At 42.8% G+C, this 23,814-nt stretch overlaps 1 pseudogene; it reads left to right on the forward strand.

The window, feature by feature from the left end:
• The first annotated feature begins 3,242 nt into the window (after window positions 1-3,242).
• LOC111522910 lies at window positions 3,243-22,182 on the forward strand (annotated as a pseudogene).
• Window positions 22,183-23,814: the final 1,632 nt, after the last annotated feature.

The following is a 23,814-nucleotide window of genomic DNA, read 5'->3' on the forward strand; positions in this document are numbered from 1 at the left end:
GCACTTTGGGAGGCCAAGATGGGCAGATCACCTGAGGTCAAGAGTTTGCGATTAGCCTGGCCAACATGACGAAACCCCATCTCTACTAAAAATACAAAAATTAGATGGACATGGTGGTTGCATGCTTCTAGTCCCAGCTACTTGGCAGGCTGAGCCAGGAGGATTGATTGAGCCCAGAAGGTTGAGGCTACAGTGAGCTGTGGTCATGCTACTGCATTCCAGCCTAGGTGACAGAACAAGGCCCAGTCTCAAAAATAAAAAGAATGTCTATGATGAAGGAGTGAAAATTTTACATCTTAATCCTTGAATATATCTTTTTAATATTTCAAGTGATGAAATGGGAAGTATACATAAACATTCCTACAGACTGCCTGAGAAAAAACCCTCGTGTGACTAAGTCATGAAGTGAATTAACCACTTTAATGGAATATCATTTTTACTTCAAAGGATGACTGACAAAAAATGTTATTTCAGCTTGGGTTTTGGGAGACATTTTCTCAAAAAAGGAGATTCTACTATTTCTTTTTTTATGTGTGTGTGTTTTATCTTCTAGGGTACATGTGCACAATGTGTAGGCTTGTTACATATGTATACATGTGCCATGTTGGTGTGCTGCACTCATTAACTTGTCATTTACCTTAGGTATACCTCCTAAAGCTATTCCTCCCCCCTCCCCGCAACCCACGACAGGCTCCAGTGTGTGATGTTCCCCACCCTGTGTCCAAGTGTTGGTTCAATTGTACAATTCCCACGTATGAGTGAGAACATGCCGTGTTTGGTTTTCTTTCCTTTTGATAGTTTGCTCAGAATGATGGTTTCCAGCTGCATCCATGTGCCTACAAAGGACATGAACTCATCCTTTTTTATGGCTGCATAATATTCCATGGTGTATATGTGTCACATTTTCTTAATCCAATCTGTCATTGATGGACCTTTGGGTTGGTTCCAAGTCTTTGCTATTGTGAATAGTGCCACAATAAACATACATGTGCATGTGTCTTTATAGCAGCATGATTTATAATCCTTTGGGTATATACCCAGTAATGGGATGGCTGGGTCAAATGGTGTTTCTAGTTCTAGATCCTTGAGGAATGGCCACACTGTCTTCCACAATGGTTGAACTGGGTTACAGTCCCACCAACAGTGTAAAAGTGTTCCTATTTCTCCACATGCTCTCCAGCATCTGTTGTTTCCTGACTCTTTAATGATCATCACTCTAACTGGTGTAAGGTGGTATCTCATTGTGGTTTTGATTTGCATTTCTCTGATGGCTAGTGATGATGAGTATTTTTTCATGTGTCTGTTGGCTGCATAAATGTCTTCTTTTGAGAAATGTCTGTTCATATCCTTTGCCCAGTTTTTGATGGAGTTGTTTTTTTCTTGTAAATTTTGAGTTCTTTGTGGATTCTGGATATTAGCCCTTTGTCAGATGAGTAGATTGCAAAAATTTTCTCCCATTCCATAGGTTGCCTGTTCACTCTGACGGTAGTTTCTTTTGCTGTACAGAAGCTCTTTAGTTTAATTAGATCCCATTTGTCAATTTTGGCTTTTGTTGCCATTGCTTTTGCTGTGTTAGACACGAAGTCCTTGCCCATGCCTATGTCCGGAATGGTATTACCTAGGTTTTCTTCTAGGGTTTTTACGGTTTTAGGTCTAACATTTAAGTCTCTAATTTATCTTGAATTAATTTTTGTGTAAGGTGTAAGGAAGGGATCCAATTTCAGCTTTCTATTTATGGCTAGCCAGTTTTCCCAGCACCATTTATTAAATAGGGAATCCTTTCCCCATTTCTTGTTTTTGTCAGGTTTGCCAAAGATCAGATGGTTGTAGATGTGTGGTATTATTTCTCAGGGCTCTGTTCTGTTCCATTGGTCTATATCTGTTTTGGTGCCAGTACCATGCTGTTCTGGTTACTGTACCCTTGTAGTATAGTTTCAAGTCAGGTAGCGTGATGCCTCCAGCTTTGTTCTTTTGGTTTAGGATTGTCTTGGCAATGCAGGCTCTTTTTTGGTTCCATATGAACTTTAAAGTAGTTTTTTCCAATTTTGTGAAGAAAGTCATGGTAACTTAATGGGGATGGCATTGAATCTATAAATTACCTTGGGCAGTATGGCCATTTTCATGATATTGATTCTTCCTATCCATGAGCATGGAATGTGAAGGACCTCTTCAAGGAGAACTACAAACCACTGCTCAATGAAATAAAAGAGGACACAAAAAAATAGAAAAAGGGGCCAGGCGCGGTGTCTCAAGCCTGTAATCCCAGCACTTTGGGAGGCCGAGATGGGCGGATCACGAGGTCAGGAGTTCGAGACCATCCTGGCTAACACGGTGAAACCCCGTCTCTACTAAAAAATACAAAAAGCTAGCCGGGCGAGGTGGCTGGTGCCTGTAGTCCCAGCTACTCGGGAGGCTGAGGCAGAAGAATGGCGTAAACCCGGGAGGCGGAGCTTGCAGTGAGCTGAGATCTGGCCACTGCACTCCAGCCCGGGCGACAGAACGAGACTCCGTCTCAAAAACAAAAAAAAAAAAAAAAATAGAAAAAGGGAGATTCTGTTATTTCAAGGAAAACAACAGAAAGGTCATAATAAAATTTAACAATAAAATTGCTAATAACAAAACTCAAGCTTTTGAATAAAAAAATTAGAATTTTAGAAAACTTTTATCCACCATAGTTTTCCAAATGTATTCTGATGAGATTGATGGTGATATTGATGAATGTATTTTGATACCATAAAATCAAATGTATCAGCATATAGAAGAGCTCAGTGAACCATTATTTGTGAAGTGACCAAGGCGTGATATTATAATATCATGCAAGGGTAAAATATCCAAAGTTCAAGAAAAATCAAGTTTTGATGGAGTATCAAAAAAGCAGCTAAGGCAACATGGCAAAACCCTGCCTCTACAAAAAATACAAAAAATTAGCTAGGTGTGGTAGTACAGGTGTGAGAGGACATTTTACAACCTCTGCCAAGATGCCTCAATTCAAATTAAAATTCAAGTGGTTTTGCCAGCCCCTCCTCCAAGTGAGAAGTACATACCTCCTCTTAAAGCCATAGGAAAGACATTGGAGAGAACTGACTTCTCATTTTGGACATGAGAAAGTGGGGCACAGATCAGACAGGGACTGGCCATAGGTCACACCTGGGCACTCAAAGCTTAAAGTCAGATCACCAGTGGCCATCGCCTGGGTGCCTGGGAAAGGGACATACCAAACAGAGCAAAGAAACCTGCAACTGATGGCAGCCTCCCGGGGGAACACACTTCTGCTGGTGGCAAAAGGACAGCAAGGGGCCTTGCAATTGAAGGTGAGAGAGGACAGACCAGCACTGAAACTGATGAGTCAGCTGTGTTAGCATGGTGCTGTTGCATTGCAGGTATTCTCTCTTTTAATTATCTCAACAAATCTGGGTGATTAAACCCGTTTCATGGATGAGAACACAGAGGCTCAGAGACAGTACGTAACTTGTCTGAGGTAGTCTCATCAGAAGTTAGCTGTGCTGGCTGGGTGTGGTGGCTCATGCCTATAATCCCATAACTTTGGGAGACCAAGGCAAGAGGACCACCTGAGGTCAGGAATGTGAGACCAGCCTGACCAACATGTTGAAACCATGTCTGTACTAAAGATACAAACATTAGCCAGGCGTGGTGGTGGATACCTATAATCCCATCTACTCAGGAGGCTGAGGTAGGAGAATAGCTTGAACCCAGGAAGCAGACGTTGCAGTGAGCCAGGATCAGATCATGCCACTGCAGCCCAGCCTGGATGACAGAGCAAGACTCTGTCACACACACACACACAAAAGATTCAAAAGCATTAGAAACCAAATAAATATAATGAAAACAATGAGATTTTCTGCTTAAAAACCAGTAAGGAGTACAAATGGAAGGGGGAATGTGGCGCTCTGCCCCTATTTGTGGGAGTATAAACTGAACCAATTTTTCTGCAGGATAATTTGAAAATTTCTATTAAAAACCCTAAAACTGTTTTATGTTATTTTCCTCCAGAAACTCTACTTACATGAATTCAATCCAAAAATGTTTTCTCTAATCCATTAAAATATATGTATAAGAAAATTTACTTCTGGAGTGGCAATGATTAAATTAATAGATATCAAGCTATTAAAAATGATGATGCCAAGGATAGATTTATTGCCATAGAAATATGTCCAAAATATAGTGACAAAAGACTATATAATGATTCTACTTTTTAAAATGTTTATATGCATAAAAAAGTGTAAAAAGTAACAAACCAGAATGTTTTGAGTGGCAAAATTACAGACTTTTCTTCATAGTTTGTATTCCAAATTATTACAAAAAGAATGTGATTTTCTTTATGATCAGGGAGAAGTATTATTTCCATTTATTTATATTTAATTTTCTTTTCTTTTCCTTATTTTTTTCTCATGTATGTATCACATGTAGTCTAGAGAGCTTGAATCCCTGCCTCTAGAGGTAAATCAGCCCATTTCTGTCTATAAATTTGCCTTTTTTGGACATTTCAAATCAATGGAATTATACAATATGTGGTTTCATGTCTGGCTTTTTTACTTAGCTAATGTTTTTGAGGTTGTTCCATGACATATTGTAGCAGGACGAGCCACAGACAAAACTCCTCAGATACTGTGTTAAAGAAGGAAGGGGCTTTATTCAGCTGGGAGCTTTGGCAGACTTGCATCTCAAAGCCAAGCTCCCCAAGTAAGCAATGCCTCTCCCTTTTAAGGGCTTACAACTCTAAGGCTGTCTGCGTGAGAGGATCGTGATTGATTGAGCAAGCAGGGGGTTGTGACTGAGGGCTGCATGCACCAGTAATTGGAATGGAACAGAACAGGACAGGGATTTTCACAATGCTTTTCCATACAATGTTTGGAATCTATAGATAACACAAGCAGTTAGGTGAGGGGTTGATTTTTAACTACCAGGCCCAGGGTGCAGGCTGGGCTATCTGCCTGTGGATTTCATTTCTGTCTTTTTGTTTTTACTTCTTCTTTCTTTGGAGGCAGAAATTGGGCATAAGACAATATGAGGGGTGTTCTCCTCCCTTAATTCCCCCTTTGAGAACTTCACTCAAAGTGAGAGTTCTCACTTTTATCCTCACTACCCATGTCTTCTTGTAGGACAGATTGATAGTTATTTATATAGTACACTTGTGCTGAAGAATTTTGGTGAACTAAAGTAGTGATGAAGCTTTTTATCATTTGAAGGAGTACAGGTAGCAAACAAGGGAGTAGTAAGCAGGTTCTTATTACTATTATAATTTCTGTTATAAAAGTTTTAAATCCTCCTAGTGCTGGGAACCATTTTCTAAACATGGCCCCAGGATTAAATACATGCCACCCTTGCATGGGCACATGTACCAGTTTTGTCATATCTTTATGTCTTCAACTACTTGCTCTTGTTCATCTATGTATAGACAGCAATTGGTAAGGTTAAACTTCCCACAGACTCCTCTCTCAGCTGCTAGCAAGTAGTTGAGAGCCAATCTATTTTGATAGATAGCATTTCTCATCTTAATTTCTTGCCGGCCTAGAATAGTAGAATAGTAAAGGCTCTGCCAGTTTCACTAGTGATTATTTCTTTTTTTTTTTTCTTTTTCTTTTTTCGAGATGGAGTCTCACTCTGTTACCAAGGCTGGAGTGCAGTGGCACATCCCAGTTCACTGCAACCTCCACCTCCTGGGTTCACGCCATTCTCCTGCCTCAGCCTCCTCAGTAGCTGGGACCACAGGCACCTGCCACAATGCCCAGCTAATTTTTTGTATTTTTAATAGAGATGGGGTTTCATCATGTCAGCCACAATAGTCTTGGTCTCCTGACCTCGTGGTCCACTCACCTTGGCCTCCCAAGGTGCTGGGATTACAGGTGTGAGCCACCACACCTGGCCTCTAAGACAGCTTGTAACCTTATGATTTGGTTGAGCATATAAAGGGTGTCCGGTATCCCCACGAGCTGTCTTGTGACCAAGTAGCAGGCTCATAGTATTGTATGACTTTTTTAGGGGGCCATTTATCATCTTTCCAATTACCTATAGCTTTGTTTGTTTGTTTTTTTGTTTGTGTTTGTTTGCAGGAAGCATAGACAGGGAAGCCCAGGAGTTCACCTGTTTTTATGGGCAGTAGAAAGAAGGATGGTTAAATAGTGCAAATCACACAACTACCTGCCCACTGGTAGGGTTATTTGGCATAAGCTCTATGCCTGCATATCCAGTATAATCCAGTGGGGGCTGTCCAGTCCTGGTGGGACTCTGGGTAGGCCCACACAGTTTGCAACTTTGGGAATTTACTAAATGGATTCTTTTTAGTTTGGCCTAGACCCCACCAGGTGGCTGTTTTTAATTTTATTTTAAAAACTGTAACCATAGGGGGCTCAGATGGGTTATAACACACATCAGGCTGGTCACTTCCTGGGTTACATACCTTGTACTGGGTGACATTATACAAACAAGTCCCTATTAGAGTTCCTGCACATTTATAATATCTATAGAACAAAAAGACAGTTTTAACTTTTTGCCCTACCTTAGTGACCTGATGTATACACTGGGAACAGTCCTTATTTTGAGGAAGGTCAATTGAAGTCCCTACTGTAAAAGTCCAAAATTTAAGGAAAATAAGTCCCATAGTGAGTTTCCTCATGTTTCGACCATGCATGGACCAGTCAGCTTCCGGGTGTGACTGGAGCAGGTCTTGTCATCTTCTTCAGAGTCACTTTGCAGAGATTGTCCAGGCTTGGTCTCACCTCCCAGGTCTCAGGTGCTGTGGGTTTCACGTGGCTGTGGTAGATCCAGGCTGGGATTCCTTTTGCTTTTACAGCTGTGGGAGTGGTCAAGATGATGGTCTGGGGTCCTTTTCACGTGGCCACAAGGGGTGCTATGTTCTAATCCTTGATCTACACCCGATCACCTTTGCTGTCCTCTGTAACAAGTCAGCCACAAACACCAGCCCATTGTCCAACCCAATTCATAAGAGCAGTCCAAACCTATGGATGAGATCTCCACATTTGGACATCTCGGTGAAGTCTACTTGGAGATCTTCAAAGGGGGCTGTTCTATAAGCCTGTATGCCAGGCAGTACAGTTGGACCTTGCCTAGCATTGTGCTGCTGGGAGGTGACACACTGCTGTGCCACTGTTTTTGCAAGAGTTGACAGACATGAGATGTAGAAGTACCAGCTTAACATCTTTTCAAGTGACTCTTGGCCTAGGTGGGTGGTCTCATACACAGCCAGTATGACTGCAGCTCCTAGCAGTAGTGGCACAGCTATTGTTCCGTCTAATAACCGGACCCATCCTTCTTCTAATACCCACCCTCCCTCTAGTTGATGAAATACCAGGGTGAAAGGGATAGCCAATTGGGCAAAAGTACAAGTGCCACTCCAGTTATTCAGCAGAGTGTCCAGTAAAGGTCCACCACAATACCACCACACATCCACTCAGGGATGAACAAGGGCTAACTTATTGCTAAGCTCTTGAAAATTCTTAAGCTCACTGCATCCCTTCAGGTCTCCAAGGAATGCTATGTTTCCTCCCTGTCTTGACAGACACGGAGTGAACTTAGTGTCGGGAGACGGAAGCTGGATGGCCCTCAGGGGCTGACCTTCAGGGTGTTGACCTTTGGGACATAGCAGAGAGAGAGCTTGGCACAACTTGTTATTCAAGGCTGTAGAATCTTGGAAAAGAGCTACCATGTAGTCCATGCCTGGTTGACTGGAGGACCACCTTAGTGAAAAGTGGTCAATGTGGACTTTTGGTCTGCCATGTGCACAAGCATAACAATTGCTTTTGTTTAACATGCAGACAGAATATTTGATCTATTCCAACCAGGCATTTCCATCTTGGTATCCTGTGTTAATTGTCAAGGTTTGTTTTAAGTCTTTAACTTCTATGATCCTCCAGTAAAATGAATGTATGATTTTAGGATATTACAAAAACTGGTTGGGGCAGTCCATCCTTGCTCTTTAGTGGTCCACAGAATATTGGATCAACTATGGGATAGAAGTTCTACATCGCGGGGAGCCAGGGGGCAAGACTCCTGGTTGACACTGGGGTCTTTATTGAAATCTCCTCAAATTAAATGGTCGTAACTTACTAATGCCTAGTCTGAGGAGAGTCAAGAGGGACAGAAGTACTTTTCTGAAATAGAGAGCTGTCTTTGACTTGGCAAGTCCCCACAGGTTATAACAAAGCAAGCATTAAATGCAATAGTTTGAGGTGAAATTGACTTGGTTATGTTAATAACTAGATGATCAGCAATACAGCGAGGAAAGAAGAAAGAGTAATAGAATAGATGAAAGAGTTAAACTTTTCTTAGCTTTAGTTTGGTAGGGTTTTCCCCTGGGACTATGGCCCACAACTCTGGAGGGGTTGGCACTTTCTTGACTCGGGTGTGATGAATCCATTCCTTTATTGCTGTATGAACAGCAGTGTCAGTGCTTGGTAGCACAAGATAGGGTCCTTCCCAGGACCGTTTGTTTTAAATGTGGGGATATCAGCAGTGGACTTTATAGTCCTTGGTGCCTTCTTACTGAGAAATTTCCTTTAGCACTTATTTTTATTAGTTTTTAGACCAAAGAAAGCCAGACACCATTTTATGTTTGACAATGCTTTCTGTATGATTTTTATACCAGATAAGCTAAATTTCACCTTTATATTAGTGTGTTATTAATGAAAAACATAGTTTTAATAAAACTTTGTAGACATATTTATTCAATTTTTAATGTCTGACCATAAGGTAAGATTTTTATAGACTCTTTTTAACCTTTTATAATTTTTGTTAAAGAGTAGGTTAGTGCTTTAAGAAAAACTCGTTGTGTTTTTACTTTCAGGTCCAGTTCACAGAAAAACTGGATGATACCCCTTTAACTTTAGCTAATACGTTTACACCCAGAATTTTCTTTACAACTAATGTTTTAAGGCTTGCTTAAACCTTGAAAACAATTTTTTTTAACCTTTTAATGTAGGTAAAAAATCCACATTCTTGTGCCTCCTTATAATCTTTTTACCAGAAGTATATTTTACTTTCCTTAAACATCTTGCGTATAAACTGGTTTTTCAATAGTTTTACATTCAGGAGGCCTAATTACTTTTAAATTATACAACATTTATTGCATATATTTTTTTCATGACTTTCGCAGACAATTCTTAGACATGTCTCAACTTTCTGACTTATTACAAACATTTCTTTCTTTAAACAACCAGTTAACTTATTTCAGGATAAGAATTTACCATGCAGCATTCTTTTACGTAAATTCTGCCTCCATTTTTTCCTTTCTTTTTTCAAAGATGATAATCTCTCTTTTCCAAAGCAAACTTCTTTTGTGTCTGTGGACTAGACGGTCTAAGGCCACAAGATTAGAAGTTACTATAATACATGTTACACTGTTAACTTTTAGCAAACTTTACTTTTGTTGAAAATCTTGTAAATTTGGGATTTCAATTATCCTTTGCTATTAGTAAGACCTTGTTTAGTCCAAATTAACTTAGAATTGGTATAAAAGGCTTATTTTTTTTTTTCCCTTCAATTACCCCGAAGGAACCCTCTACCCTCCTGTCCTGAAGGGAGTTTCTCCTAGGTCTGGCTGGACCTTTGTATGGTAATTACGATTTAGATCTCTGTTAGGAAACTTGTTGTTGAGACGGAGTTTTGCTCTGTCGCCCAGGCTGGAGTGCAGTGGCCGGATCTCAGCTCACTGCAAGCTCCGCCTCCCGGGTTACACCATTCTCCTGCCTCAGCCTCCTGAGTAGCTGGGACTACAGGCACCCGCCACCTCGCCTGGCTAGTTTTTTGTATTTTTTAGTAGAGACGGGGTTTCAAGGGTTAGCCAGGATGGTCTCCATCTCCTGACCTTGTGATCTGCCCACCCCAGCCTCCCAAAGTGCTGAGATTACAGGCTTGAGCCACCGCACCCGGCTGGGAATTTTCAGTGATTAATGTTAAATTATCTTTTTTTTTAATGGAATAGCCCTATACTTTAAGATTTTTAAGTTAGTAAGCTACCTTTTTGCCTTTTTTTTTTTTTGACTTAGGATACTTCTGAACTGGTGAGGTGTGCTCACAATGAGGTTTCCTTTAAAACTTATTTTTCTACTTTCTTCTGTTAGCAAAGCAGTTTCTGCTACACATCGAATGCATTTGGGCCATCCGTGGGTTACTGGGTTAAGGATTTTTTGATAGGAAGGCTATGGGTTATCAGTGGCCTCAGTGCTTTCAGGGTATGCCCTCGTTTACACTGACAACAAAGTGGTATTGGAGTGTTATAGGGTTATGGAGAATACCTTTAGTTATCAATTATAGGTTTTAAATTTACCTTGTCTTTTAAAGGAATAGGGTATTTTTTTTTTTTTTTTTTTTTGAGACGGAGTCTGGCTCTGTCACCCAGGCTGGAGTGCAGTGGCCGGATCTCAGCTCACTGCAAGTTCCGCCTCCGGGGTTTATGCCATTCTCCTGCCTCAGCCTCCGGGGGTATTTTTTTTAACTACTTGTATATCTCTCTCTCTTTCTCTCTCTTACTACCTTTGACTTTCTGCCTCTCTGACTTTCCTTTTGCCTCTGTCTCTTCCTCTCACTCTCTGCCTCTCTCTGTTTCTCTCTCTCTCCCTCTCCTTGACTCCCTCTTTGTTTCTCTGTCTCTTCTTCTCTTTCTTTGCCTCTTTTCCTGTCTATCTCTTTCCTCTCTCTCTCTCTGCTGGTCTTTCCTTGCCTCTTCCAGCCACTTATGCTGCTGATCTCTCAACCACTGTTGGGGGGCATCTAAAAGCAGCTGTAACCAAGTGTCTATGTATGGGAACTGGTCTGGCTCCCTGGCTTACAGGTTACCTTGTGCTATACCTTTGAAACAAGGGACCTGTCCAGGCTTCCTTCTGATGGCCAACCCACGTCTAATACTGGCCAGTCTATTTCTCACAAAGTTCTAAATTTTCCTGGTGTCATAGTAACACCATAATCTCCCTTAAATCCTTTCTTGGAATTTTTCAACATAGTTCCTAGTGGGGTGGGCTTACTCTGTGCCTGACCCATGTTTCCTTGAAACAAAACACCACACGCACACCACCGGCACACCAAAACAAAGAATGGGTAAAAAGGGCATACACACACTTTTACAGTTTACACCAAACCAGACTCAAAACCGAAATCAGAGTATCAACAAATCCAAGCCAGGTCAAAACCAAAACCAAAGTATCAAGCAATCCAAGTCAAGTCAAAAACAAAAACCAAAGTGCCGGTATAGGCATGCTGTGGGTGATCAGGCCATGCTTCCACTCAAAAGGAGTGGGCAAGTTCCATAGACCAGTTTTACCAAGGTGTCTGGACTCCAAGTGCCAGTTCCTTCCCAGTGTTCAGCCACTGCATTGATCCTCCACAGGGGCCGGCCACAAGCTGCTCTGGTGAGGCATCCCTCTGAGGCAATTGCCTACCTGGCAGCGCTCTTTGGATCCAAAGAGCAGGTCAGAGTCCCCTGCAGGGATGCTCCACAGGGCAGGCCTAAGTGACCTAAGAGGCTGCCTCGACCATCTGCCAATCACCTCACTTCCCAGTCAGGGAACCAAGAAATGTAGCAGGATGAGCTGCAGACAACCCGCAGACACTGCATTAAAGAAGGAAGGAGCTTTATTCAGCTAGGAGCTTCAGCAGACTTGCATCTCAAAAGCCAAGTTCCTTGAGTGAGCAATTATTGTCCCTTTTAAGGGCTTACAACTCTAAGGGGGTCTGTGTGGGAGGGTTGGTCATCAATTGATCAAGCAGGGGGTATGTGACTGGGGGCTGCATGCATCAGCAATTGGAATGAAACAGAACAGGACAAGGATTTTCACAGTGCTTTTCCATACAATGTCTGGAATCTATAGATAACACAAGCAGTTAGGTGAGGGGTTGACTTTTAAGTACCAGGCCTAGGGTATGCACAGGCTATCTGCCTGTGGAGTTCATTTCTGCCTTTTAGCTTTTTCTTCTTCTTTCTTTGGAAGCAGAAATTGGATGTAAGACAATATGAGCGGTGTTCTCCTCCCTTAATATAACATGTTTTGATAGTTTGTTCCTTTCATTACAGAGTAGAAGTCCATTGATGGATATAGCACATTTTGTCAGCAGACAGCCTTTCAAACTTGGATTCCAACTTCCTGCAGTCTAAATGAAACCCTCTGAACACAGGACTTATAGGCACAGCTGTTGTGCATGTCAAAATAACTACTTATCAGAATGAGCTTTGTCCTCAGGAGCCTGAACTGCTGCAGAAATTTTTATCATTTTGCAACATCTTTTTTACAAGCAACCTTTGTGCTACTACACGTTAGGACTTTTGAAGCATCTGATACATCCATCTAATAAGTATGAGCGTGTGTCTGAGTGGACAAGTAAAACCATCTATGCTACACTGCATATTTTTTCCTCCCCCAGACTGGACCAGGGAATCTCTCAGTTTTCTAGAGTATCTTGTCTCCATTTACAAAGCTGAACAGTATTAAAGACCCTGCTGCCTTTGTTATGCAGATTCAGAGGGGAGGCCCAACAGCAAGGGTGGAGAGGAAAAAGAGAGGGGAGCTTGTGGAACAGGAAGCCCCCCAGGATCCGTGCATGGCTCCCACCTGTTGAGGCTGTTGTGGATGGGGAAGTGCTGATGGTGTCCTGAGGCAGCCTAGCACCTCCATTGGGCCCAGAAGGTCTTGACTTTGGATGCTTACCCATGTTCCAGAAGTGTTTAAAAGATGGAGTTTTTGTTCTTATGCTTGTTGTTGTTATTTTCCTAAATAATAATTACTTGGTAGTTATTAATCTTTCTTTGGGAGAGGGATGGGGCTTTAAAACTGAAGAACATAATTTTCATGAAAATATCAAAAATGGAAAAAAGTTACTTTGTAAACAATTTGCTATACAAAGCAAATGGCAGCTGTTGAGGATCTCAGTAAAATGTTAAATACATTTGCTGCTTTTAGAAGAAAAGTGACAGACCTGAGTGAATCAGCACATCTTTAAAAAAATCTAATAAAACTAACTTTTAATAATCCTGAGGTTGGTTTTTGAAATAATAGATACAATTATTTACTCTAAGTGTCTGATTATGATTTTAAATCAGTAATGCATACTGTCTCCACCTTTTTTTTTTTTAATGGAAACAGAGATTTCATCCAGAAAACCCTAAAACAGTGATTTTTTTTTTTTTTTAAAGACAAGGTCTCACTCTGTCACCCAGGCTGGAGTGGAGTGATGGATCTCAGTTCACTGCAGCCTCAATTTCCCACCTCAGCCTCTCGAGTAGCTGGGACGACAGGCACCACTGTGCCCAGCTAATTTATTGTATTTTTTGTACAGATGGGGCTTTGCCATGTTGCCCTGGGTGGTCTCAAACTTTTAGTCTCAAGCAGTTCACCCACTTTGGCCTCCCAAAATGCTGTGACTACAGGCATGAGCCACAGTGACTTTTTAAAACCCTTTAAAACCTTTTTTAAAGCATCTCTTCTTAATTCCTTGAACCGGAGGTATCTCTTCTCTCATTCTCCTCATCTTTGGTGTTCCCTCAGAGTTTACTGCTGACTGGATGTACAACATACATTTCAAAGTCAAGGCTGGGTGCGGTGGATCATGCCTATAATTCCAGCACTTTGGGAGTCCAGGGCAGGCAGATTGCTCGAGTTCTGGCACAGGTTCGCAAGTGCATAATCTGGGGAAAAAAACAAGAACACCTTTCGCCTGGAGTAGTGCATGTGCGCCACCTTTCTAACCTACTGAGCGAAACTCTGATCCTTTCCTATTTCTCCCAGTGTGGCACTGTTACAAGGTTCAGACTATCCAGAATAAAAATGACTGGAAATAGCAAAGGCTATGCAAGTGTGGAGTGTGAGTCTGAGGATATTGCCAAGATAGTTGCTAAAACGATGAACAACTACCTGTTTGGAGAAAGACTCTCACAGGGTCATTTTATGCCACCTGAAAAAGTCAGAAAGAACTCTTTAAAGACTGGGATATTCCATTTGAGCAGCCATCATATACATCAGTGAAACGTATAATCAGAATCAGCACTTATGCAAAAGCTGCTGATGGAGGGGCGATTTAAAAAGAAAGAAAGATTACTTTGGAAGAAATTAGTTTAAAAAGGAATTGATTATGATTTTCCTTCTTTGATTTTACAGAAAATGGAAAGTATTTCAAAAACGAATAATCAGATATCTACAAAAGGCCAGGTTTTATGTAAGAAGAAGGAAAAGGTTTTAGGCACTCCTGACTCTCCTGAAAAGACTGTGGATACCCAGGGCCCCACACCAGTTTGTACATCAACATTTTTGGAGAGAGGAAAATCTGAAGCGTCTGAAATGAATGGTGATGATGAAGATAATGAAATAGTTTTCAAACAGTCCATATCCTGTGTAAAAGAAAAAATACAAGAGACTCAAACATCTACACATTCACAGAAAAAAAGAAGAAAAACAATCACTGATTTTCAGTGTGTTATATATGATTTCTTCTGAAAAGTGTAATATTTTTATGACAAAAATACAAAAAATTAGCTGGGTGTGGTGGCTCATGATTCTAGTCCCAGCTACTCAGGAGTCTAAAGTGGGAGGATCACCTGAGCCCAGGAAGTTGAGGCTGCAGTGAGCCGTGATCACGCCACTGCACTCCAGCCAAGTCAAGTCATTACATTTATCTTAGCCTATTCTGGCTGGCTTAAGAGGGATTTGTATTAAGAATACAATAGGCAATCTCACAGACATCTAAATACAGAACTCAACATGTGACCACACCATGGAAGGACTGGGCTGGGAGGTTATTTTTCCTTCCTGCATGCCTTTCTCTGGACTTCTGCTCCATGCTTGTGCTTTGCTCTGCAGATGGACATTCAGCATGTACACCAGGCTCCTCCAGCCTCTGAGGCTTTGGCTTGCCCTGGTAGTGCCCCTGGTCCCAGTGTTACTGGACCTTTCCATACAGATGCTTATCTGCAAAAAAATCGATGGAGCACTCTCTGTGTCGTTTCCAATGAGAGGAGAGAGAATCTGATCTGCCTAGCAGTGGGGGTGGGAGTTCCCTAGTTGTCCGTGGATGTGTAGTCCTGCCCTTTCCAGAGACTCAAGGAGGGGCCAGATATCCAAAAAGAGGGCATGGGTGGGGAATCAGTAATGCAGTCTATTTCAACAAGAAAGTATAAAGTAGAGGTGGTGGCTCATGCCTGTAATCCCAGCACTTTAGGAGGCCAAGGAAGGCTGATTACTTGAGCTCAGGAGTTTGAGACCAGACTGAGCAACATGGCAAAACCCAATCTCTACTAAAAATACAAAAGCTTAGCTAGATATGGTGACACATGCCTGTAGTCCCAGCTACTTAGGAGGCTGAGGTGGGAGACTTGCTTGAGCCCAGGAAGTCAAGGCTACCGTGAGCCAAGATCATGATGCCACTGCACTCCAGCCTGAGTGACGAAGCGAGACCCTGTCTCAAAACAAAACAAAAAAAGTGTAAAGTGGAACATCTGTATGCATGATTGAAGTCATGCTTTCCATATTTTTTTCCACCTTGCCCTTTTTGTCTCTACAACACTGTATCTGAAGCTTTTCCCTATGTTACTCATAAGCATTATTTGAATGATTGCATCAGATCCATTATCTGGATTCATTGTCATTATCCATCTGCAGTTGCTGGAGTTACTGCCCTTTCTGCCACACTCAGTCACCCTTCTGACCTTGCTCTTGTCCTGTTATCTACTAATACACATACTGGTCATTTAGGACTTAAAGTTAAGAATAAATAGTTATCATAGTTCCTAACACTTCAAAGAGAATGTAGCTTCCTAAAAATAGAATGGCTTGGTGGTTATAATAATTTTAAAGTAAAATAGACAAATTGATATTGAAATTAATGTTTTACTTTCTTCTTATATCTATTTTTCACTTCTCTGTCATTTTGATGGACAAAGTTTCATTTGAAAGTATTTTTATTTCAAAATAGAAATAGCATATGACATGAGAATGGGAACTCTGAAAGGTTCAACTTTCTAGTCATTAGTTTCTTAGATTGTCGCAAAAACTACTGATAGTCAATCATGATTGGCCTATATTGAAAGTGAGTTAACATTATGTACAACTTAAGCACTATACTTTCTATCAGATATAGAAAAATAGGTGGTGTGTTTGGAGAAGTATTGGGCTAGGAGTCAGGAAGCTTGACTGTTAGTCCCAACCCTGCTTCTTCAGCTGAGCACCCCTAGGCAATAATTCAGCAGCTATTTCTTAAATACCTACAAAGTTTCAGGCTTTGTAGTTGGGCTGGGAATATAGACATAGATATTGCATTCATGATTCTCCAAGTGTCCCCTCCTCACCCAGCTCATAGTGAGCTTTCTTATGCATTGTGTAAATCTGTCTCCTAACAGGCCCCTACTCTATCTCCAATCTGCTTCCCAAGGCAGTTATGAGGATCAAATGAGGGAGAATATGTGTGAAAGCAAATTGTAAATGATTTTAAAATGCAATAAATATATAACCCATGGAAAGCTATTTAAAGATCCTTAGAATTTTAAATAAACAGTACATTAAGCTGAGTTATCTATAGTTTTTATTTTAAACAGATATGAAAGTTTTACAATGAATCACTGATATGGTAGAAAATCTTGGCTTGATTATTCTCCAAGAAAATGATACAGTGGTTTGTGTGATGAATTTTCTAAAATTGCCAGCCAAAAAAACCCAAAACCTCTTTTGAGTTGAGTGACTGGATCAGTTAAAGGAACATTGACTGTGTAATGAGGAAATGTTTTCCGTGTTCACTAACAGCTTGCCTTTGTTTGATTCCAGCTGCAGCATATCATAAGTGATGAGATCTGTGTACAGGTGACTGAACTTTACCTGGCAGAAAATAATAATGGGGCCACCGGAGGCCAGCCGAATACACAGAACTCAAGAAGCCTTCTGGTGTCAACACATCAGCAGAAAGCCCAGCAGCTGATGTCAGATGAGAAACGCTTTAAGGTGAGAGTTCCTTGTGTAGTCAAAGACCTTGCTGGTGATAATGTAAGTTGTTAGGATTCTCTGAACCAGAAGTTAAAGCCAGGGCACTTTGACCTGTGATTCTACTCCTGGAACTTTTTAGAGTTCCTAATGAGTTCACCAGAAAAACACAAAGTGGAAGTAACTTCCTGGACAATCTCTTTCTTGCCTTAAAAACAAGCAAAAACCTAATTATATATGATTTTTACAATTTTGTATTCTCTTTGAACATTTTTCATAGTATGCTTTGTAAATATTATTGTTAGAAAAATGTTGGTACATGAAACCCATGGTCATGGTGATTATAGAAAAGAAAACGTTGGCCTGGCACACGTGGCTCACACTTGTAATCCCAGCACTCTGGGAGGCCGAGGTGGGCAGATTGCTTGAGACCAGCTTGGGCAACATGGCGAAACCCCATCTTTGCAAAAAATACAAGAATACAAAAATTAGCCAGGGGTGGTGGCATGTGCCTGTAGTGCCAGCTACTCAGGAGACGGAGGTGGGAGGATTGCTTAAGCCTGGGAGGTCGAGGCTGCACGTCACTGCACTCCAGCCTGGGTGACAGAGCAAGACCCTATCTCAAAAAAATAAAAGAAAAAAATGCAGATAACCGAAAAAATCACTTTAGAATTCTTTCCTGAAATTACCGTTGATGACATTTCTAGACTTTTCTGTGCTAGAGTATATATTTTGAAAGAGTTTATACTGGACAAATGGTCTTTCACTGTTTTTTTTTTTTTTTTTTTGAGATAGGGTCATGCTCTGTTGCACAGGCTGGAGTGCAGTGGCGTGATCTTGGCTCACTGCAACCTCTGCCTCCTGGGTTCATGCGATCATCGTGCCTCAGCCACCCTAGTAGCTGGAATTACAGGCACGTGCCACCACACTGGCTAATTTTTGTATTTTTAGTAGAGATATGTGTCAGATTCTAGGGTCCAGGTCCAGCCCATGCTGAAGTCTGAGGGGAGTTGGTGGGTGAGCAGAAAAAACCCTTCGGAGGGCTGTAGGCAGATGAAAGATAGTTTTATTCAGCGGCAGCTCTCATTAACAGCTTCCTTACACTAGCTCTCTTATTAGCAGCTTATTCTTAAACTGTTCACCCAGTCTCAGCTGCTTGAGCCAGCTGCCCCCACACACAGCTGCATAGTCGGCTCTCCCTCGCCTTCAGGGTCAGCAGCTTAACTCCTTCTCTCTCTGGGCATGAGCAAGCCCAGCTGTGTCCTGGCTCCCTCCCATCTGTCTGCCAGATGGACGGCTTTTGGCTGTCTCTTTCTCTGGGTGCCAGTGCGCTCATCATATCAAGCCATGTTGAGCCGAGCTGAGCCAAGCCCCCAAGAGCCATGTCTCTTATGCACAGCGTCAACAGGGCAGTTATACCTTTTACAGACCACAGTGGCATAAAGCCAAGTATGAACTTACACAAACAGGTTATATTACAAGTGGACCTGTGTGCTTGTACGCCAAACTCGTGTCATGCAGGCCTGGCTATCCGCCTCGGCCTATTCCTTGACCAAAGCACATCCATGTACCTTACAATGTGGTTTTGCTATGTTGGCCAGGCTGGTCTCCAGCTCCTGGACTCAAGTGATCTGCCCTCCTCAGCCTCCAAGTGCTGGGATTACAGGTGTGAGCCACTGCATCTGACCTGAAATGGCGTATTTTTGCTCAGTTAGCAACACTTCTGGGTCTTTAACGTTTTTTCTATGGCTATTTGATATTCACTTTATAGAGAATTAAAGCCTATATTGTTGGACATTTAGGTTGATTCCAATTTTTCAGCATTATAATGAATAATTATAAAAGCAAACAGTTGGAAACAACCTCGATGTCCAACCCACTATGGGGATTGGTTAATGACATCCTGTTATGAATATTGGAGACACATTTTGCAAATTTTTAAAAATTTTTATTTATTTATTTATTTTTTGAGACAGAGTCTCACTCTGTTGCCCAGGCTGGAGTGCAGTGGCGTGATCTCGGCTCACTGCAAGCTCCGCCTCCCAGGTTCACGCCATTCTCCTGCCTCAGCCTCCCGAGTACCTGGGACTACAGGCACCCGCTGCCACTCCCAGCTAATTTTTTGCATTTTTAGTAGAGACGGGGTTTCACAGTGTTAGCCAGGATGGTCTCGATCTCCTGACCTCGTGATCCGCCCACCTCGACCTCCCAAAGTGCTGGGATTACAGGCGTGAGCCACCACGCCTGGCCCACATTTTGCAATTCTTAAAAATAAATTATAAATTGGAGAAATGCAGGGTCTGCCCCTGACCAAACTATTTTGGAAATAACTGTATTTGTGTGTATATATTATATTCTTGCCAGGCTGTAAGCTTTACTAGCAGAGAGGAATTTTTAAAGCTTTAAAAGAACACTGAGCTAGATCTAGCTTCTGGCTCTGTGTTTATTGAGTAGTGGTGTGCCTTGAGAAACCAGAACTCTCTGAATTTCAGTTTTGTCTCTGTGTAAATGAAGAAGGTTGAAATAGAAAATTCTCAAGTGTCCTTCCAGGCTCTGATATTCTCCATGTGATTCTGATAGTTACCTTGTCTGCAGAAAGCCCTTAGCCTAATGGCACTGAGAATCTCAGGGTTCTGAAAGGGGAGATCCACGTGCCATCACCATTGATAGTTATTTTGTTCAAAACATGGTTTGCTTGCCTCTATTGGTGTGTTGCTTTTAAGCATGGATTTTTTTAATCACACAAATCATATTAGTGGAACTCAGAATTTCAGGAACTTCATATGCAATTGGTGCCATTATAACAACACTTGTTTTGTTTTGTTTTGTTTTTGAGACAAGGTCTCACTCTGTTACCCAGGCTGGAGTGCAGCGGTATGCAGGAATGCCAGCAGTTTTTAGCCAATACAAGAGATCCCTGGAGGTCAAGGGATCCTGGTTATCACTCTAGCCTTCCTACCAATTAAGTTAATTACATCCACATTGTTGTTGATGGTGACATGCCACCACCTGGCATCTGCTGTTCTGGTCTTCCACCATTCCCACTGACACCACAAAGCCTGGTCCAATGGCAACATCTCCTCTTGTCGATCCTGGCCTACAAAGGATAATGCCACTGAGTCTCTGAAAGATTCAGGTGCCCTTCTCACTAGTGCCTTCCTCGTTAGCCTAGAGAGGGGAGTTCCTGTGAGGCCTCCAAGGGCACATAGTCAAGTGGTGGATTCTGAATCTGCTGGCATATAACGAACCATTCCAACATTCCTACCTCCCTGCATTTTCCGGCTTCTTTGATGCCTCGTGAATGCAGTTGTATAATCTCCGCCTAATTCGCTGCAGCAACTGTTACGTCCACATTTCTAGAAGCCACTCCAGCGCATGTTACAGCCCCAGGTGTCCTTGCCAAGCCATTAAATCCTGAGCGTCCTCCTAGGTCAGTGTATTCTCGTGTATACAGCCTTTAGTCTCCCCCTGGTCCAACACCCTTATGTCCACTCCTCCACCTCCTCTCCCAGATTCTGCCAGCACACACTAGGCAGCCCCTACAACATTTTTGGCAAAAAAAAAAAAATCATTCTCCCAGAGCAGATTGTGCTTGTGACCTTGGGCCGTGATGAGGAATGACCATAGCCTGACCATAGCCTGGTGTCAATGTGGGGCAGCAATGACGACACACCTCATCCTGCTGTAAGGCTTTGTTGGAGGCTCTTTGCCTAGTCTCCAGGCAAGGGTCAGCTGCCTTTCTCTTAGCAAGGAAAGGGGGCTACTTCTTTTAGACCAGAGCATTCAGTGGAAACTGGAGGCTCAAAGTTCTCAGATGCATCCACTTAAGTTTTCCGATACCAGATATCATTCCTCTCTTCTCCTCTCCATTCCTCTTCTCTCCTCCATCCCCTCTTCTCCTCTCCTCTTTCTCTTCTTTTCTCTTTCCCTATCTTTTTCTCTCTTTCTCTTTTTTTTTGTTTTTGAGATGGGTTCTCACTCTGTCACCCAGGCTGGAGTGCAGTGACATGATCTCGGTTCACTGCAACCTCTGCCTCCCAGGCTCAAGTGAGCCTCCCACCTCAGTTTCCTTGGTAAATGGGACCACAGGTACACGCTACCACATCTGGCTAATTTTTGTTTTTCTTATAGAGATGGGGTTTCACCATGTTGCCCAGGCTGCTCTCGAGCTCCTGGGCTCAAATGATCCTTCTACCTCAGCCTCCCAAAGTGCTGGGATTACAGGTATGAGCCACTGCACTCAGCTCTCCTTTTCCTTAAGTGATTCTAAATAAAAACAAGACTAAATCATAAAATAAAATTTGTGTTTTTTTGGGGAAATGACACAAAACTTCCATGACACCTGAAATTAAAACAGTTTGTTTCTAGATTTTCTGTCGTTCGTATTCATGTGTGTGTGTATACGCACTCATTCTTGGTTGGTGCCCTATGTGTGTACTTGCTGTATCTACTGAGTCAATCTGCACAGTGTCTGACTGCACAATTTCTAGCACACAACTGCTCTACATAGCAGTTGAGACTGAAGCAGCAGTCTCCTTCTGGGTTTAATTTGAATTAAACTGTCAGGCTGTACTTGTGTGAGAAACTGACAATTTTCACAAGAAATTTCCAGATGAGGCCTGTCACCCTCCAGTGTAACTCCAGGGCCTGCTTGACAGGGGAACTGGCTTTGGCTGGAGGCTGGGTCAAAATGACTGCCCTGGTATGTTCCCATCCCAGGATGGAGCCCTGTTGGAAGCATGAGATGGACCGAGAAGACCCATCCATTAGGAAAGTGACCCTTGGTCTGTCCAGTTTTAATGGAGGAGGGTGGTTGGTGCAATGACCTGTTTTGACAGGGGAACTAGTCGGGGACATGGGCATTGTCTTTCCCATGTATGCCCCAGTGGGGGCCCACACCTGAGGGGTGAAAAGTTCCTGGAGACAGATCAAGAGTCGTGGACATATCACAGCTGCCCAGGCTGAGCTCCTCCCACCACCCCTTGGTCTTGCCCTCTGGAACCCTGGGCAGACTGGCAGGAGCCCTGTTCTTGGTCTGGGCTTCTGGCCAGGATGCCTGTTGCTTCCTATCATCCATGTGGGGAAGGCTAATTTGAAGATTCTGAAACTAGGAGAACAGCAATTGATCAAGTGAACACAAGATGTGACTAAAACTATCTCTGATGGCAAAGCCTTTGATGACGAAGGGTCTGGCCCATAGAAAGATGACCCTGAGCATCCACCTCTGACCAAATCCCTCACTCTGACCTACTGAGCATATGAGCCCAGGCTTGCTCACAGTGGGGGCTGGAGTAAGATCTCATGGAGTCCATGCAATAACTGTACTTTCTGTGTGTCTGTCACAGCTGATTCCACCCACACTGTCCTCTGTCCCAGCCAGCCCAGCCCTGCCATGCCCTGCCACTGCAGTCAGGGCTCTTTGGGGTGAGTGACAGAAAATTCACTTGAGTTGCCTTAGGCAAGAAGGGAAGTTCATTTGTCAGTAAGTTAGCCACGTGCAGGGCAGGGAACAGCTGAGCCTCAGGAATACCTGGTCTCAGAGTCACCAGTGCTGTCGGGATTTGCAGGCTCTTTCCCTTGTCTCTGTTTCCACCTCAGTCTGCAGATCAGTTTTGTGCTCTCAGAGCAACTTTCCCTGCAAGGTTGGAGTCAGGCTGTTGGCAGCATGAGGCTTCCATCTTCCTGGCTTTGCCCCCAAGAAAGGATGGGGTTTCCCTCCATTAGTTCCTATTCAGAAAATTCCAGAGGACAGTTTCTGCTTGGTCTGGTTTGGATTGGCTGGGTAGCTGGGACACTAGAACTTCCAAGCCCTCTAGTGTCATGTGGTTGAAGTAGGGTGGAGAGACGTATTAGACAGTTCAGGGTGCCATGCCAAAATACCACAGTCTGGGTGGCTTAAGCCACAAACATTTATTTCTCACAGTTCTGGAGGCTGGACAATCCAAGACCAAAGTGCCAGCAAGGTAGGTTTCATTCTGAGGCTTCTCTTGACCCATAGGTGGCTGCCATATTGTGTGCTCACGTGACCTCTTCTTTGTATTTGTGAGGAGAGAGTGAGTGCACTCTCTGGTGTCTCGTCTTATAAGGACACTAATCCTACTGAATCAGGGCCCTACCCTTAGGACCTCATTTAACCTTAATGACTTCCTGAGAGGCCTTATATCCAAATGCAGCAACACAGAGAATTAGGACTTCAATGTGAATTTGGAGGAGACAGGGACATTCAGTCCATAATGGGAAGAAAAACTATTCAGGAAGAAAAGGGGTGCAGTGGCCAGAAAAAGGGGGCAGATAAAACTTCAGATGTTCTCCCCATTTCCCCCAATACACAATACACACACACACACACACACACACACACACAGACACACACAGCCCTGCCTTTGCCCCTTCCCCACAAGGCCACTCCCCACTCCATTATTTACTTGTCTCCTATCCTACTCTCTGGAGCTACCTCTTCCCCTAAGTTGTCCTGTGGCTCAAAGAACGCTACATGCAGGTAGGTGCATGTAAATTTAGCCTGGAACTGGGGGCCTTCTGGACCATGTGTGTCCTGAACCCCACCATGGGACTGGCAGGAAGTGGGTCTCACCCATGTCTACTGTCCTCAGGCAGAGCCTGGCCCTGGGACATGAGCTCAGTGGGTGCTGCAACTTTGTTGGATTCACCTCAGGCCCCCTTTCCCTATCCACTTATAAGGTTCCCAGGGCCTTGATACCTCTGTTCTTGGAAGAAAAGAACGAGATTACCCAGCTCACATGAACATGCTGGTAGCTTCCCACAATAGAAGGTCATAATTTTCTTCTTTCTTTCTCTCTTTCTCTCTTTCTCTCTTTCTCCCTTTCTTTCTTTCTTTCTTTCTTTCTTTCTTTCTTTCTTTCTTTCT

This window comes from Piliocolobus tephrosceles, chromosome 6 (assembly GCF_002776525.5).
Source record: "Piliocolobus tephrosceles isolate RC106 chromosome 6, ASM277652v3, whole genome shotgun sequence".
In the NCBI taxonomy this organism is placed as follows: domain Eukaryota; kingdom Metazoa; phylum Chordata; class Mammalia; order Primates; family Cercopithecidae; genus Piliocolobus; species Piliocolobus tephrosceles.